The following is a 25,416-nucleotide window of genomic DNA, read 5'->3' on the forward strand; positions in this document are numbered from 1 at the left end:
TTACCCGGCCAATGTATTGTTTCTGGTACCAGACCTGGGTTTATTAGACCCTCTTGATTCTGTTCACTCATTGACTGGGTCAGCAGAGAGAAAATGATATTGACCAATTAACTATCCCTAACACATGTACCTGTGTCACACCTATATGGCTGTATGACCAAAACACAACAACAACAACAAACCATGTTGCAGTCACATATAAATGCAACATGACCATGTTCATGTCCTGTGTCACACTAGTATATGACAGAGCTCATTAACCAGCAGTCATGACTGATGGAGGATCTGCTTTATTGGAGCTCGCTAAGGATCTTAACGTTTTTACAATATCATCATTTAATAGCTGTCAGCTTTACTGGAGGGGGAGCAGGAATAAATCATTTGCCGCTTGCATGTTATCTGGTATTTTATCTCAGCTTAAAGTGGAGACCTGATCAAGGTCAATAAAGCGCGTTAGTGAGTTACAATAACAGGCAGCCGTCCTCACATCTTTGAGGAAGAAGGGTCCAGTGAATGAGTACCGGTTGAAGTGCTGAATTTGACTGCCTGAAACTGAAAGGAGGCTTCACAACTACAGTAAGCAAACAACCCACTTGACATTTCAGAGAGTGGCATATTCATATGAAAGCAGGTAACTGTGATTGTAAAGAAAACACCTTATTTGATGTAACCCTATTCCACTTCAGATTGTATGATTACATTATTGACGTGTAGCTTTCCCCTAGTGAAACCATACGTGTGAATGTTATACATTTTTATAGTAGATATTTTCATAGCCTACAGCCTTGTGCTATAAGTACCCACATACATTTACATGGACAAATTGTGTATGTGCTGAAATCAAATGTTCACGAAGTGAGAAAAACAAGTCAGTTTCTTGTTAGAAATGTTAAAGGTGCTTGTATCCCTCTTACCATAAACATTGCACTTGACAAATGTGTTTTTAACATTGTAAAACAACTCCTGAGCTGAATCAGAGAGCTTGTGACAACTCAACTCAACTCTCAGCATGGTTGCTTCTCGCTATGTTACACAATCAAAGAGTTATTCTGGAAGACTTCACTGAATTCAACAGTACCTCCAAGAGAATAAACATACATTTTCTGATAGTGCTATTCCTTAGTTGTATGCAAGAGGCAGTGCATTTCCTGGATCAGTCAGCCCAGACTGGCATTATTAATTCAGCACAACACATCCCTTATCGCTCTCTCATCTTCATCTTACCTGGGAATGAGGGGAAGGGCAAGAGAGGGAAGGAGAGGGAAATTGTTGGATGGTTTTGTCGAGACCTCTGTGTGGGAAAACAGTGTAAACGTCAATTGATCTCTGTGGAGATCAACTGAGGCTTGTTGTGTATATCTGTTAGTTCTTTAACATGTGTAGAACATAATATTACTTTATGAAAATACTGGATATAGACCATGTGATGAAGGGGAGAGAAAGGATTAGCATGGACATTTTAGAAATAGCATTGCAGCATATAAGAAAGCTGTAATGCCACTGCACAGAACTGCATGGGGTGAGTCTAGGATGAGAGGATTATAAACTCACAATAGGGTAATTGCATTCTGCTGTGCACACAATGGTGGAAAATGAATGTTCCACTAGAAAATAAATAAGCGAATTAGCTGGTTCTGGAGGTGTACGTTCCTAATTAAACTGCTCAGGTGTAAATAGGCCACACATCTGTTTACACAAACAACAAATGCTGTTCACTCAGCAGAGCCCAGATTATATTATAGCCAGTGTTGTGTTGTACACTAATGAGCAATCTGCCGAAATAACTAAATGTGTTATTTACTGACAAAACTGTGTGAATTATTCACTGGGGGCATGTATATGCAAATGAAAATCAGTGAGTACATTAGAGCTTTACTACACTGTCCAAAGACTTTGCTTCCATTAAAGACCCTGGTCCTATGGATGTGTCTGGTCTGAGAATTACAATATATAGCCAGCCAACATATGTGATACATAACAAATGCACTAAAGTAGATCCACTCAGCGATCACATAGATCATCAGCCTGGCTGATACCAAACTCAAAGTCTTCCATGTGTCAATAATGAAGGGGGCTGTGCTTTTTTAATGATTGGTTCTCCTCTGTGTCTTTCTCACTCAAACACCCACATAGACAGCCCCAGAGCTCCACCCCCATCCAATCCAACTTTTGGATTTCAAAATCCAAAGGAGAGGTCTCACCCCCCCCCCCCCCCCCCCCCCCCCCCCCCCCTCCAGATAGAGATAAGTTTGAAAGAACCAATCAAATTTCACACCAATTTTTGTGCGAGCATGGCATCAACAAATGGACTCCGGTCAGCTCTCCTTCGCTCTGTACCACGTCAGCCAGGCTAACAGACCATGGATTGCCAGCTAAAATATGCCGACTGATAATGATTATTGTTGAGGATGAGACATTTCATATTGGGTACACCTTCATTGTCACCCACCCAAAGGAACTTCACTGTTTCTAAAAGTCTCCCAGCAGCCACCTGATAGGGCCTTTAGTACAGTGAGTGCACCTGATGCGTGACTTTCAACGGTCAGACAGACAGGCTACCATATTTAAAGCGTGTGGTTTTGGAGGACTTTAGGATGATTGTGCGGTGGAACTAATGAGACAGCTGGCCAGACACAGAGGGTTTTCTACAATAATGTATTTCAGCAGCTGGGAGTAGCACGGGGCTGACTCTTCTCTTCTCAATAGCCACTAGATGACAGAGTCACTTTGTGGGCCGTAAGTGAGCTAATTAGACTCCTTTTCCGAAATGGACTACAGGCTCTTAAAAAATGACGATATGCAACTGAAAGAAGGAACACAAATGGCCCCCATGTAACCTGAGCCCTATAGTGTTGACAGGTGTGGTCGTGTGTGGGTATCTTAGTCAGAGAAAGAGAAAATATGGGGATTCAGTTTCGGTGAAGTGTTTGTTATTGTTCTTATGTCTGTGAATTTCATACAAAAACCTGAGGTTTGTGGCTCCTCCAGCAGAGGGCAATGGTAAAGCACCAGTGTGAGATTATCTTGGAGTGTCTGTGTCTCACTGTCTTGACATCGCAATATACACTGAGTGTACAAACATTAGGTGCACCTTCCTAATATTGAGTTGCACCCCTTTTGCCCTGAGAACAGCCTCAATTCATCAAGGCATGGACTCTACATTGTGTCGAAGTGTTCCACAGGGATGCTGGCCCATGTTGACTCCAATGCTTTCCACAGTTGTGTCAAGTTGGCTGGATGTCTTTGGTTGGTGGACCATTCTTGATACACACGGGAAACCCAGCAGTTGCAGTTCTTGACACACTCAAACTGGTGTGCCTGGCACTACTACCCCGTTCAAAGGCACTTCAATCTTTTGTCTTGCCCATTCCCCCTCTGAATGGCACAAATACACAATCCATGTCTCAATTGTTAAGGCTTAAACATCCTTCTTTAACCTGTCTCCTCCCCTTCATGTACACTGATTGAAGTGGATTTAACAAGTGACAATGATGGACAATGATGGATAATAGCTTTCACCTGGTCAGTCTGTCATGGAAAGAGCAGGTGTTCTTAATGTTTTGTACACTCAGTGTACATCTACCTACCTCAGTGCCATTCAATGTATCCTTCTCAGCGTTGTGTCCACAGTTGCTTTTGTAATATCTTCCTGACAGTAGAGATTACTACAGTATGTTGATGTCATTAAGTTAAGCACATTACCAGTACTGTGTTAGAACAGACTAAAATTGCTAAACAAATTGTTTAATCTTGATAGCTATTTTTGTATTAATTATATGTGCATTCAATTGTCATTAAATATAACACAATGATTGCCATTTTCATTGAGGCAGGCTATAAAATGGGTGGCAGGTAGCCTAGCAGCTAACTGAAAGGTTGCTGTTTAGAATCTCTGAGCTGACTAAGTTAAAAATCTGTTGATGTGCCCTTGAGCAAGAAACGTAACCCTAATTGCTCCTGTAATTCGCTCTGGATAAGAGTGTCTGCTAAATGGTGTACATGCTATTATATTCAGAAAGCAAGAACAGACAGCTGAAGAAAAACCCAAACAAGAGTCTTTTCTTTTCTTCTTTACCTTGGGCTGAAATTAAATACAACTTTCCTACTTGCCTCAGTCCAGACTACATTCAGAAAGACAGTTTGAAACAGTGAATGGCTGTTTCAAACTGTACAGCCTACGATTGCAAATCGAGTCAGTGCCCAAGTCCCCTGCATTTGGTGAGCCTCTCTTTGACCGACCCCTCCCGTCCTGATCAGAGGCAAACTTGCCGACGCCACAGTGTCGCATTCTGGGGATAGCAGCGCAGTGGGACGCTGTGATGTGCCACCTGGCCTGGCCCTGCTGGCCCGGGAACTCTCCCTGACCTCCCCACAAAACTCGTTTGCCATCGGAGCCACGTCAGGCAGAGTCTCCAAGGGCCACTTGCAAGCATTCCCCCCCGTGATGAGGACCGACCAGAGAGAGATTGCCAACACCTATTGGAAAAGCTTCTCTGATCTCCTCTTAGCTGCCCAACAGCCTGGCCCCAGAACAACTACAAATGTAGCATCTTAATTTGATCACCCTGTTGCAGGAGAACTTTCCAGCAATGCAGGAAATAAACGTGTAGTTTATTTGAGGTTTAAAAAGGCTTCTAAAGTTTGCAATTTACACTTAGACATTTCAGACCTGGTGTTCCCTTACGAAAAATGTATCAACCCCTGCAAAAATGTAAATTAATTATAATCCACATAATAATTCACATGTCCTGTGTATGCAGGAGTATTTTCCTGCTGTAGCAAACTGGCTCAAATTAAGATCCTACATCAGCTGCACATCAAAGATTGTCCAGTTGGTACCTACGGGTCCCTAGCTCTCAGCCCTGGTATGAACACACACAACTGCTATAACACAGTACATAGTGTCTTTCTAAGATATATTGGTTTAATGGGAGAACGATAAGGAGACGGAGAGGAGATTTCATCAAAAGGGAAGTTCATTCTCTGGTTACATTAGCCATTTGAATTATATGGAAATTATGTTGTTTGATTGAAAAATAATTACATTTAAATCATACATTACATGTTTAAAGGACGTCACACTGCTTGCTAAGGGAGTACCGCCTCCTCCTGATTCGGCTCACTCCAAGGTTCAAACCCAGGACTCCTGCCTTGCTAACACACATGACCACCCTCCCGAAGCCTCTTACCAGTCATGCCATGAGAAAATCTAGCTTCTGGGCACCGTAAATGGGGACACTTCAGGGTGAGTGAGTTTCACACATCCACATTTGCTACATTCACACCCCAAACTTACTCCACAGCGACCCCAGCATTGAGCTGTGCGCAACTGCAGATCTGCGGCCATTTGTAACAGATAACACACTGCTTGCTTAGCGACTACCACTTCCTCCTGATTCGGCTGTCACCAAGTATCAAACCCAGGACCTATGCCTTGCTAGCACACGTGAACACCCTTCCCATGTGCCTTACCAGTCGCGGCTCGCAAAAAGCTAGCTATTTGGTAGGGCAAGTGGAGAGTTCCACACAACCCAATGTGCTACGCTAGCATGTAAATTAGGCATTTATTTGCCCTCTAATATATTACTGCTCTATTACGTCTTACTGCTCTATCACAGCTTTATTATTCATTCATGATTACTCTAATTGACATACTGTTTTCAGCAACTGTGTTCACAAGAGTATTATCCAGGATTGTGTGTAAGCATTCACACTCCTAGATGGCTTTGAGTGTACTGTGTGCAACTGAAAGTGAGACAGGTGTCTGGGTTGTTTTGCATGGTGGATCATCTCTTCCTAGACGCTCTATATGCCCAGACACATCATTCACTCTTGGAGAACATGTGCTATTGGACCTCACATGTAGTCTGCACCATCCTCGTCTCGGTAGTCCTCAGCAAAATGATAATATTTGTCCAGAGAGCTGAGAGGAGATGCTAGCGGCCCCTCACACTTCGTCCAATTCTCTGGAAAGACACTCTCTCCACCTGTCGCAGGTCAGAGGCTAATGCTTTAAGGTCAGAGGTTGTTTCAACAAAACTGGGTTGGTTACAGCTTTATTTTGTTGTAACATTTCCCACCCAAGTGTAGAATGATTCAATCAACACATTTATAGATAAGGGAGCTAACTAGTGGTGAAGCTATCACAATAGATATACGTATATAGTCATTTAAAGTGTATAAGAGTAAAATTATTCACATTTATTGAACTACTCTTGTTGAGCTAATGATAACATGTTAATAGCATAAGCGTTCCTCTAAGAATAGACTAATTATGATCCTTTGTTCTGAGGCTTTGATTGATTGGTTTAGAAGTATGTATGAAGGAAAATGGCTGTCCATATATGAATTTGGAAAAGTGTACAGGCCACAGTCCCCTGCTCAGCTCAAGTGACGGTCCTCGATGGGACAATGTGAATTGGCAGTACACAAAAAAGATTAAGAGGGCCACATTAAAACTCCCTAAAAGCAAAAACAACTGCCGTGTGATGTGGAACCCTTCTCCCTAAGTGCCCTGTTGAATCCCGGGCCTGCCCTCATCAGACCATATAACGACCAGATAACTGGGCCGTCACATAACACGTCCCCAAATAACATGGACTTGTAGGGCTCTTTTCTAACGGTGCCGCTTTTAGCCGTCGGTTGACTTTGGGGACAGACCTCGGAGGATTTGTAGGCATGCCTGAGGTCTAATTAGCTTGAAAAACAATAGCTCCCTGATCGCCATTCCATTGTGCTCCCCAGAATTGTAGGCCAGATCCTGTTACAAACTCACGATGAACAAGGGGCTAAATTAGATGTGCAGTTGTTGCCATTGTCCCAGGTTTTTGATACCCAAGCCCCCTGCGCTCCTGCTACCCAATGCGAACGAGGGTGAGCCTGAAAGAGTCACAAGTGCCTGATGGGGTGTAAGTATTTGGTAACTGACAAGACGAGAGAGCTGATACAGTGAGGTCGCCTTCCCCTGGCACGGCCCAAGGTAATTAAGACATACAGTAGAGTCTAAGATAGTGGTGGGCGGGTTTGGAATATTAATGTTGCTTTGATGGATGGAGTCAAAAGTGATTTGTTGAGGGTGAGCATGGTGCTGTTATGAGCCAGCTGGAACAGGGGCAGAGAGCTGGACTGAGGGTAGGAGGAAGGCCCTCTCAGCTTCTCTCTGCTGATGGAGCGAAATTGATTAATGCCCCCCAATTAGAGCAACATTAAAAGCCTCATTTCCAAAGCACATTTCAGGGTCACGTAACACGTGTGGCACATTTTGTGTACATTCCCTTGCCAGTAGATGAAGGGAACAGCTCATTTTCCATGGAATCCACACTTAATTGGCCAGCATGTGGAGTGCTGATCTTAATGTGTCAGCTTGGGAAAGGATGATGGACATTTCTAGATATAAAGGCTTCAGTAAAATTGTAAAATGCCTTCAGAATAGATAACACATGCATAACTCACTATGCTTTGAATGAGGAGAAGAATGCAGCTCAAAGACTTTGCCTACTTATTTTATCTTTTACGATTTGTCATTTACATTGTTCCATGAACTCTGCTTTATCCTCACCTAAATTGCAAATATTCATAGTACTGTTATGGTACTGTTATATTCAAGTACTGTTTTCTTGTCATACTTGGCTCATTAATGTTTTCCATTGTTTTCCAACACAACCAAACCTTTTATTTTCCTGAATTATGTATTGTCTTGTGGTTTGAAGTACGTACATATACCTTTTGGTTGGAATAATAACACCGTGTGATATTTTTGGCCGTATCCCGCATAACCAACGGAATAAAAACATTAGCATAGCAGGGCTCTTCCTCTTTTCCTTGTGTGGAAATATTAATAAAACCATAGGCCTTTCAGGTTGTGACTTGCAACGGTCGGCCCGGTCATTGAACTGCCTCTAAAACACTTTAAAACACAAACAGTGATATTTGTCATCCCTGCTCTACTCTACATGCCATTGGGCTGCATCACTATTACCCAACATGTGTCCACACTTGCACATTCTGTCCCTGATAGTGTACGATAGGCTCTGTTTAAGTACCGCTCCCAGGGTCCCTTTGGACATGTTCCAGTTGTACATTTCACAGGTCCACAACCTTATATGACCCTTTAATACACCTTGCCACTTTTTCAAATGAATTCAAAACACCTTTTTGGTTCTTACTTATCTATCACCCCTGCAGTCTACATTATGCATTCTAGTACGTGATCCATTGCATCCCAGAGGACTGCAAGAAGCCATAGAATGTGTCCTTGTTACTCCGAAGCACTGCCTGTTATGGCCTTGTAATGGGAGGCTGTGGCTGAGACATAACCTTGCCCTGGGGGGGGGGGGGGGGGGGGGGACTGTTAAAAGTAGCACCCATATCCCCAGAGATGGGGTTAAAGAGGTCACCGTCTGTCTGTCTGTCTTTCTGCCTGTCTGTCTGACACACCAGAGCCCACCCTCTGAGTGATATGTCACCATTGTAGTTGTAGGCTACTACAGCTCAACTGTCTTAATGAGACTGGTCAAAATGCTCAGTTCCAAAATGTATAATTGATCCAAGACGCTTGATGCACATTTGAGTTGATACTTGTTTAATTTAAAGTTAACTTAAAGTTGCAACTTTTTATCTGACCTAAAGCACATTACAAAAAAGTATTCTAAGATATTCTTATAGAGTACGACAGAGTGTAATTGATAATGCCCCAGAGGTTCCCTGCTGTCTAAGCTCTATAAGTGTCTTAAGACGAGACAGGGTCAAGGGTAGGGACAACTGGAAGGTGCTTGTTAAGTGTCAAAGGCTCGTGCCGCTGGGACCACTGAGCCATGCTTGGCATCCTGCTACAGTGTGCCCCTCTCAGCCAACACTCCTGCCCCCCACCCCCGTCCACCCCCCTTTCATCTATCACCACCACCATATTATGTCTAGTGCCCCCCCACTCAGAGCTCAGGGGGCCTGATCGTATAGAAACCAAAAATCAACAAATCAACAAAACAAAAGGGAAGGGAAGGTGGACAACGAGACAGAGCCTGACTGTCTCTGCATCTGTCTGGAAATGTCACTGTTGGCCCTGGAGTGAATCCATACCATAGACAGACAGTACCACGTACCCACCCCCCAGTACTCCAGTACCCTGCTGAAGCTCTGTCATCCCTGGCCACAGTGCTGGATGATCCTCCCCACTAGTGACTGCTCTGGTTCAGGGTCAGACTAGTATAAAATACATTGCCAGGTGCTCATCATTGCCAGAGTACATTATGGCGTTATCATTGCATGGCATTACTATGGTGAATTATATGTTTTCATGACGCATACTAATTTGCAATTTGGGTGTTATTTTGTTTTAGTTCTGTTTTCATTACCAGGCTTCAATGGCTCTTTGTGAGGTCTGTTTGTACAGATATGGTGCAACAAAGCATAGATCAACAATCATGGGAATTTTTGGCGCCGGTGGTACATCATACTTAATGGCTGTCTGTAGATAGTATCTAACAGCAAATATGATAATCCATACAAAGCTCTGAGTCTATTGCTTTGTATAAACATAATGTCAAGTTCTACTTTGTGCTGTTAATTGATTACATTATCTGTCTTTTCATCTCTGTAATCTAAGCAAAATAATTTAATCCCACAACACCAAGATTATGTAAACAGTTTAGATTCCATAATGAAATGTGCTAATGAGATGGCTCTGTTGAGGCTTTATCCAGAGGAATTATCTATTCAAATAATAGCCATTATATTGAAGGGCTATTGTAATTGTAGAAGGCATACTTCCTTGTATTCATTATTTTCTTTAAGCCAAACAATGCAATTCACCTTAGGCTGTATATTCAATTTCATAGAGAATAATAATACCCAGTGCATTATAAGTCCTTGGATATGGACCTTGTATGAAAGGTCAGATGTTCTTTTCATTTGGAAAGTTGAGTTGGGGTCAAAGGTTGCAGTCAAGATTAAGGCTTGAGGTCTACTGAATTTTGGAGATGATGAAGAGGCTCTTTATTCAGTTAAGCACAAGCCTTCACAGTCTACAATAAAGGTGTTCTAAGTTAAGCTCCTGATGACAGATGACTGGACATCCAATCTATATGGAAAGTTTCAATGGGCAAATCTATTGTTTCAAAAGGCAAATTATAATGGTTCACAGAAAATGAAATTGACAAGTAACAATTTGTTGCATGTTGTTGTTTTTTTTACATGGAAACAGCGTCATCTCTCTAGGATTTATTTCCTCCGCATAGATCAATAAAACGGCAATAAACTTGATTTGGGTTTATAGAATGTCAGTTGACATGAGTCGAGTCATCATCCATAGGAAGATGAGCAATAAAACCAATGACTTATTGTTTGTAGTACATGTAGGGTGGATTGCTGTGGGGGAAATCCTGCTCCAGTTGCGTGGCGTACCCAGCATGGAATCTTTAATGAATGGTTATCAAAGTCCATGTAACCTGTTCCCACAACAGCACACCTGGAAAGACGACTCCCACTCATCTGACAAGGCTGCCATTATTTGACACCTGCTGCTGTTGTTTTTAATGACTCAAGGATATTACATCAATATCTGACATGTGGAATAAGAAAAGAATGGCGAGACTGCTACATCCTAGCTGTTAACGGCTCGCCATCTGGCCCATATGTCCTCAAGCTACCATGAGGGCATTGAACACTGGTCCTAATGATTGTTATCAGGAAGCACGCAGTTGTGCGATAAACACAGGTAACAAAGGATGGATGAGACACGTATATAGGGAAAGTAAATATATGGTTGGCTTGGCTGTTTTAGGCCTATTCACAACAGGGTACACAAATGATGACGATGGCCAATGGAAGGGGTCACTGGAGGTGACCAGTAGCCAGAGCAGGTGAGATGTTATTGGGCCAATAGGTGGGTGGTGTTTGGGGTCCACTGGTTTCCAAAACAACCACTAATGCATGGGCTTTAGCAGTGACTAACGAGGAAAGCAGAAAAGCTCCAGCAGCAACGACTGCATATTGTCTTGTAATAAGGGGGGGATCAGATTTCCCAAGCACTGATATAGGATGCAAATGTAATCTATAAATTCCTTTTCATCACACCAGGGCTAACGCGCTAATAACAGATGCCTACCACCTCCACAGTCCTGGCCAGGCAGATAGGAGGGCAGGGCCACACTGGGGCACAGAGTCAGCCATGATGTCGACCCCTCCACTTCTCTGTATCTTTCTGGACTTGAAAGGCATCATGAGTGCACAACACGTGTTCTATTGTTTTGCTTTGTTGTTTCAAGGACAACTCTCGGAACCAGACATGTTCTCACCCACGTTTAGTATTATGAATGACCACCATTATCCCCATCAAACTTTAGGGTTTTACTCACTCGGTGTCAGACCTGAGACAGAGCTCGTTTAGCTGGAGCATCACCTGAACATGTGATTCTACAGGTGGGAAATTCCTGGACAGTGGGCACTGCCCTCCCGTGCCCAAACAATGGCACCCCCCCCATCAACCCCCTGCGCCATACCATGCCCCCCCCCCCCCCCCCCCCAGGCGACTGATGGGTAACTGAAGTCGCCTTTATAGGAGCCCTCTGCAGTGCTATTGGGGGAGGATGGGGGTGCGAACAGCGGCAAAGATGCCTCTGGGGTCAAGCCTTTAATAATGATTACAAACTGGAGCTGGCTGCTGGAGCGACAGGCTGCAGCTGTGGGCCGGCTGGCTTTGATGTGCCCCCGCCTGTTGCAAGGTCCCAGGCCCCCTCGCATGAGGAGACGCTGGAACTATGTGACTGCCTGTGGGAAAGAATGTCACGCGACGCCAGGGTGACGGAGGATGGCGGAGGGTGGACCGTGGACGGCGCTGCTGGTGCTGGCAGTGGCAGGGCCAGGGAGGTTTCTCTGAAGAGGACTGGTGGTGGTGGGGACGCTGGAGCAGGCGACAAGAGAAAGGGAAAGTAGCCCTGAGGGAGGGTGAGATGCACAGGCTATGTGTCACTGCCTACTCAGTACCGGTCCATACATTCAGGCCTCCTTCACTCTGCGGTTACACAAGACCAACACTGATGAAAAATCTGGTCCTTTATGCACATAGGGAAATAACAGATGATGATTCAGCTGTGAGTGATACAACTTCAACCTGTAGGCCTGAGACACTCCTGTAAACATCCTATCAAATCTCATGTGTTTACAATCCCATAACGGATAAATACAATAAAAAAAAGCCTGAACAAGTAGCGTAGAGTTCACATTAATGATGTGAGAGATTTAGGACTCCTTAGTAAATATTACCTGCCCATTGATACTGTCTGGAATGAATTACTACGCATGCGTAGTTTATGCCCAGGATCAGGGTAACATACCACATTATTACCTAGCTTGCAAAATGGGTAATGACAGGAAGACTTACCATGATTTGTTATGTGGATGATGCGGGTTTGAAGGTATGTAGCTAATTGTGTAATTATTTGTTTAAAGAATCTGAGTGCAGTTGTGCTTGATGAATGCATTATAAAGTGTTTGTGATTAATGTTTTATTGACTAATGACTAAATGACACATTTTTCAGAATCAGAATCATCTTAATTCACCAAGTACATTAACACATACTCAGAATGTGACTTGGTTATATGGTGCTGCTAGTGATATGACAACATTTAGAGACAGAGGAATTTACACAAAGTTTACATACATTATATATGTTTACGGATTGCACAAAATACAAATCAAGATGTGTAAACTATAAATCATGCCATATTATTGACATTATATAGATACGAATAAATAATGACCTTGAGATTATAAGGTTCTATCTGTGCAAACAGTGGTGGAAAAAGTACCCCACTGTAATACTTGAGTAAAAGTAAAGATACCTTAATAGAAAATGACTCAAGTAAAAGTGAAATTCAACCAGTAAAATACTACTTGAGAAAAGGTCTAAAAGAATTTGGTTTTAAATATACTTAAGTATCAAAAGTAAAAGAAAAAGTATAAATAATTTCAAATTCCTTATATAAAGGATACTTTTTTTAAATGTTATTATTATTTACAGATAGCCAGGGGCACACTCCAACACTCAGACATCATTTACAAACGAAGCATGTGTGTTTAGTAAGTCCGCCAGATCAGAGACAGTCAGGATGACCAGGGATAAGTGGCTGAATTGGACCATTTTCCTGTCTCGCTAAGCATTCAAAATGTAACAAGTTCTTTTGGGTGTCAGGGAAATGTATGGAGTAAAAATAACATTGTTTTCTTTAGGGATGTAGTGAAGTAAATGTAAAAGTATTACACATATAAATAGTAAAATACAGATACCCCTAAAAATAACTGAAGTAGTACTTTAAAGTAATTAAGTACTTTACACCACTGTGAGCAAAGCAGAGTTGTGAGATATTGAACATCAAAGTTTTTTTCTCTGATCCTGGAGTTGATAATGTTGTTAAATCTGTGAACACTTCACATCAATTTCAAGCACATATACAGGTACAAAAAGAGCTACGTTTTATTTTGACAGGGAGTCTTGCTAAGATCAAGGTCTCATTTTCAGAAGAGCCCTGTAATAAAACATGACATCATAACTTGTAGATACCAATTAATAACTTTCTGTTGAATTAAGAAAGTGGAGAGAAGCAAGACTGATAGAGTGAGCAGAAGGCATGACTTCACCCATTCCATAACAATGATCCATTATGCTACATGGCTCCGGCTCTGGCAATTGCTGTCCATAAGTTTTATTTGGCATTTTATTGCCATTAGATCACACCAGCTCATTGCCATGCTTAGAGGTGGCCACTCGGTGACTCTCCACAGAGAGAGAGAGGGAGAAAAGAGACCACCGTGGGTAATTCACACTCCAGCAGAAATCCTGTGTTTCAGCTCAGTTCTCTGCCCCAGAGATGGTGTCCTTTCATCTCTTCCATGAGGATTTTCTCCCTATTTCCCCCACTCGACACACATCATTACGAAATGACAGATAATCAAAATGTCTTAATATGCTGCAAATCCTCCCATCCCTTGACAAGGAAGGAAAAAAGGCAAGCCTGAAGCGTTTCATTTGCAGAACTCTGCTGACGTAGTGGTCACTCAACTTGTGTGTCTGCCTGGGTGCAGCCTAGTTCAACTATCATGTGGTGAGCCAGTGAAAAATATCATATTGTTATTATATATTGCAAACACAACATAAGTTCTAATAATGTATTCAACATAGTAATTAATATGATTTGTCAAAATAATGTATTAAAAAGACTTCCAAATACGCAGGGCTGTACTTTACATTAGCCTACTACAAGGGAATGATAGGTCTCACTATTCTGGCCCCATGAATATGCAAAAAGGTGAACGCAAAGATTGTACTGTATAAACTTACTAACTTACATGGTAATTACACAACACTTTTTGCTACTGTGCTGTAAGTCTGTATCTGTATCCATATTTTATTGCATATTAACTTTGGATAATATGACTGAATAAATGTAGAAATGTAAAACAATTGATGTATTTGAAAATAAACGCCTACTTACTTGATGTAATAATCAATTACTCTTTAAGGCATATAAACACGTCATTCAACAAAATGTACATTCATTGCAGAGGATTTGAGTGTGAAGTGCAATTGTGAGATCATGAATATCTTTACTTGGCAAAATATTGTATGGTCTTACAAGGATCAAGAGGCAAAACATCAAGAGCAATAAGTGTGTCTGTCACACCCTGACCTTGGAGATCCTTTTATTGTCTCTATTTGGTTTGGTCAGGGTGTGATTTGGGGTGGGAATTCTGTGTTTTGTTTTTCTATGATTTTGTATTTCTATGTTTTGGCTGGGTATGGTTCTCAATCAGGGACGGCTGTCTATCGTTGTCTCTGATTGGGAACCATACTTAGGTAGCCGTTTCCCTCCTTTCTTTGTGGGAAGTTAACTTTGTTTGTGGCACATAGCCCTTAAGCTTCACGGCTGTTTTTGTGTTGTTTATTGTTTTTGTCGGCGACATCACCTAAATAAAAGGAATATGTACGCTCACGACGCTGCGCTTTGGTCCTCTTCATTCGACGGCCGTGACAGTGTCTTCTCTCCATGGGAGTGTAAAACGAAGTGATGTTTGACTGGTTCTGTGTTGTTGTTGGAGTAGTGATGGGTTTGTCTGAGCTCTGTGTGTATAGGTGACCTATTGTACTCCTCTCTTCAGGGAAGCTGAAAAGCTCTGCCATGACCATGAAAAACAGAAAAATATCCCCTGACTGCTCAAACCAGATGAACATTTTAAATGACATAGGTACCTTATGATAAACATCCATTAAGACAATTTACTCTCCTTGAATGTCCGTGCTTACCATTCCTTTTTCTCTTTCCTCCGTATCCAGCTAGTTTGAATTTGATGTAATGGCTTTACCCAATGTAATCCAAGAAAAATAGATTTGAGCTTTTTCTGTGATCGAACATGGCCATTACCTCTATGTAATTGGAAGGTAAACATTCTTATATACAGATTAAAGTGGTGGCTTAATGTAATTACTCCTGTGACATGTCCCTTTTACAGAATTATTAAGTGCCGTACCCCTGTCTTTTTACGATCTGCTTCATAAAAGAAACCATTCACCGCAAATGTCCTCTCCTGTGAGCAATAATAGCACTTTGGTCTGATCGAGTGTGCCATAATGTAATGTGGATATTAGACTGGGTTAGCTTCATATGCACTGGCAGATCTTTGGTCTCTGTGCTCAGTTCAATCAAGCATCAGGCTAATGTTTCCCACTACCACTATTAATATCAATGCTCTTTTAAATACTGCACAGAGACCCAAACCAACAGGTAATATTAGGCTACTTGGCGCAACAGTCTGTTGACATTAAACCAAAAATGTTATTCAATTAAACATCTCGTCATTTTAAGTGTTTCCCGGGTAACCTTGACTGTTTTGTAACACACCGGGCAGCATTCACTACGATTGTCATGGGGCCAAAAAAGCGACTTTATTAAATTGGCATTCAATAGAGCTGCCATAGGGCTACTGGCTGTTTTTGAAGGCTGGGGAATACTAACAGTTATTATTAGATCATATGCTGACTGGTTGGTTTTACATTTGTACATGGACATATAGTATAAACTGTATTTACAGTTAATATAACATCCACATTTACCATCATGCAGTCCTAAAGTTTGTATGTTTTCACTGCAATTTGACAGGACATTGAACATCTGAAGAGATTTACAGAGAATCACTGTAAAATGAGATTACACAGAAAGTAAAGTTCTGATGCTGTATATTGACATAATTTCCCATTTAAAATGTGTAGTTGCTGTAGTAGCTGTAAAAGTTACTGTAATAAATGTAACTTTGTATTGTAGTTATTGTTCTTGCTTCTACTCTACTTTCCATTTCTTTATGATAATGTCATTGTAGCTGCCAAATCACACCACTGATTGCTGTGGGAAGAATAAACAGATTTAAGGGTTTGTGACTTGGTGGCACTAAATCTGTTCCGCTCTCAGAGCAATGTATGCAGAAATAATAGTGTGAATGTGACTGATTAATTGTGTCTGATCACAAAGTAAAGTAAGACATTGTCAACAATGAAGTATTTCACACTTTTTTATAAAATCTCTCTTTTTTTTTTATCTGTGCCTCTGCATATACTCCCTCCTCGTGTGATTTACCAGATTTGTCAATCATTTATTTTATGATTTATTCCAGAGATTAAGCCAATTGTTTTTAAATTGTCCAGGAGTATTTGACCCACTAAAATCCCACAGAAAGCAATTTACCTCACAACCATTTGCTTCATTGACCCTGCATTCCTAACATCCTCTGTGTTTACCTTGGATTTGTGCAGCACAACAGCCCCCACAGTGTGTCTGAATGGGTTCTGTCTGAATGGGTGTGATTGCATGTCGTGGTCGAACAATGTACTCTCGGTTGCTTTATAAACTGTTCCATTTTAGCAACATGACTCATCTGAACGTGTACTGAGATGCTAGTTTGTGTAAATATACCTTGTGTAAACCAACAATGCCCAACTTTTCTGAAAGAGAGGAATAAGCCTGCATTTAATTGAGCTCCCGCAGTGAATCACTCTACTATTACCCTTAAATTACAGGGCTATGTAGTGGGTGTTTTTGTACTTCTGTCATTCACACCTTAAATCTATTACTCACATATATACAGCTAGCTACAGTTGAAGTCGGAAGTTTACATACACTTAGGTTGGAGTCATTAAAACTCGTTTTTCAACCAGTCCATAAATTTTTGGTAACAAACTATAGTTTTTGCAAGTCGGTTAGGGCATCTACTTTGCATGACACAAGTCATTTTTCCAACAATTGTTTACAGACAGATTATTTAACTTATAAAATTCCAGAAAATTATGTCATGGCTTTAGAAGCTTCTGATAGGCTAATTGACATAATTTGAGTCAATTGGAGGTGTACCTGTGGATGTATTTCAAGGCCTACCTTCAAACTCAGTGCCTCTTTGCTTGACATCATGAGAAAATCAAAAGAAATCAGCCAAGACCTCAGAAAAAAAAATGTAGACCTCCAGAAGTCTGGTTCATCCTTTAGAGCAATTTCCAAATGCCTGAAGGTACCACGTTCATATGTACAAACAATAGTACAAACACCAATGGACCACGCAGCCATCAAACCGCTCAGGAAGGAGACGCATTCTGTCTCCCAGAGATGAACATACTTTGGTGCGAAAAGTGCAAATGAATTCCAAAACAACAGCAAAGGACCTTGTGAAGATGCTGGAGGAAACAGGTACAGAAGTATCTTTATCCACAGTAAAACGAGTCCTATATCGACATAACCTGAAAGGCCGCTCGGCAAGGAAGAAGCCACTGCTCCAAAACCGCCGTAAAAAAGCCCGACTACGATTTGCAACTGCACATGGGTACAAAGATCATACTTTTGGGAGAAATGTCCTCTGGTCTGATGAAACAAAAACAGAACTGTTTGACCATAATGACCATTTTTATGTTTGGAGGAAAAAAGGGGACGCTTGCAAGCTGAAGAACATCATCCCAACCGTGAAGCACGGGGTGGCAACATCATGTTGTGGGGGTGCTTTGCTGCATTAGGGACTGGTGCACTTCACAAAATAGATGGTATCATGAGGGAGGAAAATTATGTAGATATATTGAAGCAACATCTCAAGACATCAGTCAGGAAGTTAAAGCTTGGTCGCAAATGGGTCTTCCTAATGGACAATGATCCCAAGCATACTTCCAAAGTTGTGGCAAAATGGCTTAAGGACAACAACGTCAAGGTATTGGAGTGGCCACCTGACCTCAATCCTATAGAATATTTGTCGGCAGAACTGAAAAAGCGTGTGCGAGCAAGGAGGCTTACAAACCTGACTCAGTTACACCAGCTCTGTCAGGAGGAATGGGACAAAATTCAGCCAACTTATTGTGGGAAGCTTGTGGAAGGCTACCCAAAATGATTGACCCAAGTTCAAAAAAATTAAGGCAATGCTACCAAATACTCATTGAGTGTATGCAAACTTCTGACCCACTGGGAATGTGATGAAAGAAATAAAAGCTGAAATAAATCATTCTCTCTACTATTATTCTGACATTTTATATTCTTAAAATAAAGTGGTGATCCTAACGGACCTAAGACAGGGAATTTTTACCAGGATTAAATGTCAGGAATTGAGAAAAACTGAGTTTAAATTTATTTGGCTAAGGTGTATGTAAACTTCTGACTTCAACTGTACCTGCTTTTTAAGACTCAACTTTTTGTTATCTAAAGTGATACCCATATCTCCAATTAAATATATTTGTTTTGGGTGTTCAGAGCTCATCCTTTTTATTTCATTTATTTAACCTTTATTTAACTCCTTCAGTCCTGTCCCACCACACCACACAGAGACCTTGGCTGGGAGCCAAGGCTGCATGTCTAAGACTGACTGACTGCAGTGCTCTTTGCCTGTTGCTTCCACCACCACCAATAAGAGAGAGGAGGGGGTGGGGGCAAGGGGCTGCAACCCTCTCCATAGTACACCTTCACAGTGATGCAACTCGGCCTCCTTCAAGGGGGTAAGAGGGTGAAATGAATCCAGCGATTGTTATGTTTCACCTGCTGCACAGGCACCCCAAAAAGACAGGCTTTTCTCTAACTGCCAAAGCAGCAGAACTACTTAAAACTCTATTACATCATTTCTGTTGGACGGCTTCCAAGCCTGGCTGGGCTCCACACCAACTCTCTGCACTGCCTTCAGCTCTCCTCTTTATGCCCTATGTGGAATAAGTTACTGCACTATTCACAATCGCACATGTGTATGTATTTCTTTCTTCTTTTTGGACCTTTACTTGATTCCTTTGGCTTGTTCTCCAACCTCAGTGCACTGTATTCCCCCATGCAGTCATTTGGTTTGGTCATTCCTCTTCATCCAGTTGACAGATTATCTTTATTTATGCCAAAACTCATCTCATGTATGCCACTTGAGAGACAGATAGACGTGTGTAACACCAGATCCTGAATGGTGAATTGTGCGTCTCTCTAAGTAAGCCCTCCAGGTGAATAATTGGTGAAAGATGTGCCTCTCCTTATCAGTCAATGGGAATAAGTCTATCAGCAGCTATAGGCCTGCAGGAAGGGCTCTGTCATTTAACAGTTGTGAATAGGTGTTTTTCTTACTTCCTCTTCTATACAGTTTTGCCCCGAGGCAGATACTATAGATATAGCTGGTCTTTGCTTGCACTTAATAGAACCCCTGAACAGAGAAGGATTGAGGCTAGATAATAGTCAAGTGTTTTGGCGACGGACTGTAGGTTCGAGGCCCCCCTTCTCTACTTCTCTATTTCGCTAATTTAATGATGGGAATTCATATCTCATAAAGAGTAAAAACATGGCTTTTCCTACTGGTTTGTCTCAAATTAAATGGTTGAATCCATAAATGAAAACATTTATGTTGGGAAAATGATTTTATTACTTTTGAAGGTATAATGTTTTGCCATCAAAGGCAGAGAACAACTCTGGTGTATTCCATTGTTGATGTTGTTGCCTGGTGAACTAATATGACAGATAAGATTCCTGTATGAGTGCTAGATATGTTTATCCATGAATTCAATCTCAGAGTGAGTCAACCACATCACGAAACAGCAACACAAACCTCTTGAGAGTCAGAATCGAGTAGAGATACCGATCGAGTGACACAACAGAGGGCACTTTTCACACGATTGATAATGTTATCCCTAGATGGCTCAGGTGTCGCCACGGAAACATGTGGCAACGTTTGTGTCTGAGGCCTGTGATTCATGATGTGCTCCATCCTGATATGGGAATGGGCTGACAGACCATTAAGATTAATGGAAGTGTTTGTTGAATCCTACAGCCATGGAGATTAACAATGGGAGGCCCTAAGATGCCCTGTGTTCACTGTAAACACTGATGGACTCTCCAGCTGAAACCAGAGGAAACTTAAGCTACCTGGCTCTCCATCAATATCAATCTCTTGCATTCCCATCTCTCCCTCCTCCTTGCACTCCATCACCTCCTTCTCACCAATCTATTTCTCTTTATTGTTGTTCTTTAGCAGTGTATATTTTGGAGAACTGCTATGGTCGTAATGTATGTATGATACATTGTTAATGTTTCCGTTATCCATACCATGCCTGCTTGTTGATATGGCAACATCAGCCAGACACACAATGAATTTATCCCCCAGCATTATGAGACGTATCAATACAACTTGAACTAAAATCCAGCAAGTTTTTGCAAGTTACGTGTGTTAGACCTGACAGAATGATTGTTGCACAAAGTGATGAAGACAGTAGTTTCAAATCAAATCAAATTGTATTCGTCACATGCGCCGAATACAACAAACCTTACAGTGAAATGCTTACTTACGAGCCCCTAACCAACAGTGCAGTTACAAAAAATACGGATAAGATTAAGAGATAAAAGTAACAAGTAATTAAAGAGGAGCAGTAGAAAATAACAATATATGCAGCGGGTCATAATATGAGCGTTTTGCTTTGCAAAAGGGTGTTGTCACAGCTGTATTGATCACCAGATTTGCAGCTCGCTCTCGACTCTGTGATAAATGAATGCCAGGAATGATTTTCCTGCTGAGTGAGGATAACTCTTTTCTCGCCCATGTGTTTGTACAGTAAGATACCTTGGCATAAATCTGTCTACAGTTAGTTTATCAAATGTACTGTAAAGCATTATCCTCTGCGGCTGTATACGTTTCGGTCTATTTTGGGGCAAACTGCCCGAAAACGGTTAATGTTTTTTTCGGTTGATTTGTTTGGGTGATTTGAATTGTTCATCACTGTTGAGGGTCTAGTATATTTCCTTAGGTGTTCAGCAGTATGAAAACAATTATGACAGGATGCTGTAGCCTCTGATTTTATTATTCGGTTAACTTAATAAGCAAATTAAACAAGGCAACAGTACACATGTCGTCACCCCCTTGGCCCAATCAGTGTAATTTTTTAAATGACAGATCTCTTTGGCAAGACGTGTCATTCACCCAAGTTTCGTCAAAATCGGGCCAGTGGTGTCTGCAATATCGCGTGTGACTAACGTGCATGCAGTTGATTACATAGTCAAACAGATCAAGAGACATAAACAGGTGCCCATTATAGTGCCATTCTGTGTTCGATATGAATGTTCTTGCATATGTTGAGTCTTGACAGTGTTTGCAATATGTGTACCAAATTTTGTTACAATACGAATATCCTTGACTGATTTATAGTGCCTTCGGAAAGTATTCAGACCCCTTAACTTTTTCCACATTTTGTTAAGTTACAGCCTTATTCTAAAATTTATGAAATCATTTTTTCCCTCATCAATCTACACAAAATATACCATAATGACAAAGCATTTGCTAATTTATTAAAAATAAACAACTGAAATATTACATTTACATACTGTAAGTATTCAGACCCTTTACTCAGCGATTACATCCTCAAGTCTTCTTGGGTATGACGCTACAAGCTTGGCACATCTGTATTTGGGGAGTTTCTCCAATTCTTCTCTGCAGATCCTCTCAAGCTCTGTCAGGTTGGATAGGGAGCGTTGCTGCACAGCTATTTTCAGGTCTTTCCAGAGATGTTCGATAAGGTTTAAGTCCGGGCTCTGGCTGGGCCAATGAAGGACATTCAGAGACTTGTCCCAAAGCCACTCCTGTGTTGTCTTGGCTGTGTGCTTAGAGTCATTGTCCTGTTGGAAAGTGAACCTTCGCCCCAGTCTGAGGTCCTGAGAGCTTTGAAGCAAGTTTTCATCAAGGATCTCTCTGTACTTTGCTCTGTTCATCTTTGCCTCGATCCTGACTAGACTCCCAGTCCCTGCCACAGCATGATTCTGCCACCATCATGATTCACCGTAGGGATGGTGCCAGGTTTCCTCCAGATGTGACGCTTGGCATTCAGGCCAAGATAGTTTTGTTTCTCATGGTCTGAGAGTCTTTATGTGCCTTTTGGCAAAGTCCAAGCGGGCTGTCATGTGCCTTTTACTGAGGAATGGCTTCCGTCTGGCCACTCTACCATAAAGGCCTGATTGGTGGAGTGCTGCAGAGATGGTTGTCCTTCTGGAAGTTTCTCCTCATCTACACAGAGAAACACTAGAGCTTTGTCAGAGTGACCATCAGGTTCTTGGTCAGCTCCCTGACCAAGGCCCTTCTCCCCCGATTGCTCAGTTTGGCCTTGGCGGCCAGCTCGAGAAAGAATCTTAGCGGTTCCAAACCGCCTCCATCATTTAAGAATGATGGAGGCCGCTGTGTTCTTGGGGACCTTCCCAGATCTGTCCCTCGACACAATCCTGTCTTGACGCTCTACTGACAATTCCTTCAACCTCATGGCTTGTTTTTTTCCCTGACATGCACTGTGACATTATATAGACAGGTGTGTGCTTTCCAAATCATGTCCAATCAATTGAATTTACTACAGATGGACTCCAATCAAGTTGTAGAAACATCTCAAGGATGATCAATGGAAACAGGATGCACCTGAGCTCATTTTCGAGACTCATAAGAAAGGGTCTGAATACTTATGTAAATGAATTAGCAAACATTTCTAAAAACCTGTTTTTGCTTTGTCATTTTGGGGCATTGTGTGTAGATTGCTGAGTATTTTTCTTTATTTAATACATTTTAGAGTAAGGCTGTAAGGTAACAAAATGTGGAAAAAGTCAAGGGGTCTGCAAACTTTCCGTAGGGACTCTATATGCATTTATGTGCCAGACCATGCCCATGTGAATGTTTATTGTTCAATAGCGGCCATGTTGTTTTAGCCTACCAGTCTGAAAAATATTGCAATTGGAAACCTAATGTCTGTAGATGCCACATATCAAGTTTCATGCAGATTGGTCATTCGGTGCCAGAAGAGTAGCGTTTTAAATGGTTTTCACAAATCCAAAATGGCGGAAAATTCATCATGGTGGACTTTATGGGTCCCTGAGGGCAAATTAGTTCCTTGTGAGGAGAGGGACCTATGTACTGAATTTCATGATTTTGGGTCAGTCGAGGTGAGGAGCATGACCTTTCAAAGTTTGCATTTTCAATATCTTGTTATAGCGCCACCATCTTGCCAATCAGTGTAATTTTGTGAATGCCGGATCTCTATGGCAAGACGCATCATTTACCAAATTTCGTCAATATTGGGTCAGTGCTGTCTGAAATATCGCCTGTGACTAACACATGAAAGTAGGAGTGAACGAACGGACGGAGAAAGATCCACAGTCCCCTTCCTGATTTTATAGTGGGGGACAATTAAGATGTTACTGAAAGGGAATTGTGTTGATGTTGCATCAATAAGAAAACAGAAATCATCCTTCAACAGAAAAGTTAACCTAGGCGGGTTGATCTCATCTACGTATGTATCGTGCATAGTGTCTAGGCGTAGACACTTGTTATTTTCAATTTAAGTATTATCAAACTGTTTAAGTGCTATATTATTAAAAATCACCTGAGGTGTGAAGGAGTTGTTCACACCTCAGGTGATAATCTGTTGAAATTGTCTATGCCAAAGGCAGTTTTCATTATTATGATTCTCACTATTAGTTCCTTAGCAACTGTTCTTAATCTTCTCCTGTCCTTTTTGTCAGAGATATTTCTCACACTTCTGAGGATTAATGAATTACATGTATTGATAGCAAAGTATCTCATCCTGTGCATTCACTGGGAAAAACTGCCATCACACATAGACAGGGGAAAATATATTCAGCAGTGGAAAGTAATAAATAAGCACCTTATAAAATAAAGATAACCTCTGATTCACCCATTCTGAGAGAGGCTGTGCATGTCCAGAGCAATGGTGACCCGCTATATATTGTTATTATTTTATTTATTTATTTTGTTTGTCTGTTTTGCTTGTTATATTGGCAATAAGACATGGCACATATCAGTTTGCAAACAATGTAAAAAAAATAAAAATTGAGTTTTGTCCAACATGTCTCTGGACAAACTTACTGTCACAGTCATACTCTGGACCTAGTTTTGTCCCATGGAATAAATGTTGTAGATCTTAATGATTTTCCTCATAATCCTGGACTATCGGACCAGCATTTTATTACATTTACAATCGCAACAAATAATCTGCTCAGACCCCAACCAAGGAGCATCAAAAGTCGTGCTATATATTCTCAGACAACACAAAGATTCCTTGATGCCCTTCCAGACTCCCTCTGCCTACCCAAGGACGTCAGAGGACAAAAATCAGTTATTAACCACCTAACTGAGGAACTCAATTAAACCTTGCGCAATACCCTAGATGCAGTTGCAACCCTAAAAACTAAAAACATTTGTCATAAGAAACTAGCTCCCTGTTATACAGAAAATACCCGAGCTCTGAAGCAAGCTTCCAGAAAATTGGAACGGAAATGGCACCACACCAAACTGGAAGTCTTCCGACTAGCTTGGAAAGACAGTACCGTGCAGTATCGAAGAGCCCTCACTGCTGCTCGATCATCCTATTTTTCCAACTTAATTGAGGAAAATAAGAACAATCCAAAATGTATTTTTGATACTGTCGCAAAGCTAACTAAAAAGCAACATTCCCCAAGTGAGGATGGCTTTCACTTCAGCAGTAATAAATTCATAAACTTCTTTGAGGAAAAGATCATGATCATTAGAAAGCAAATTACGGACTCCTCTTTAAATCTGCGTATTCCTCCAAAGCTCAGCTGTCCTGAGTCTGCACAACTCTGCCAGGACCTAGGATCAAGAGAGACACTTAAGTGTTTTAGTACTATATCTCTTGACACAATGATGAATATAATCATGGCCTCTAAACCTTCAAGCTGCATACTGGACCCTATTCCAACTAAACTACTGAAAGAGCTGCTTCCTGTGCTCGGCCCTCCTATGTTGAACATAATAAACGGCTCTCTATCCACCGGATGTGTACCAAACTCACTAAAAGTGGCAGTAATAAAGCCTCTCTTGAAAAAGCCAAACCTTGACCCAGAAAATATAAAAAACTATCGGCCTATATCGAATCTTC

The sequence above is a fragment of the Salvelinus namaycush genome, chromosome 23, assembly GCF_016432855.1.
Source record: "Salvelinus namaycush isolate Seneca chromosome 23, SaNama_1.0, whole genome shotgun sequence".
Lineage (NCBI taxonomy): Eukaryota > Metazoa > Chordata > Actinopteri > Salmoniformes > Salmonidae > Salvelinus > Salvelinus namaycush.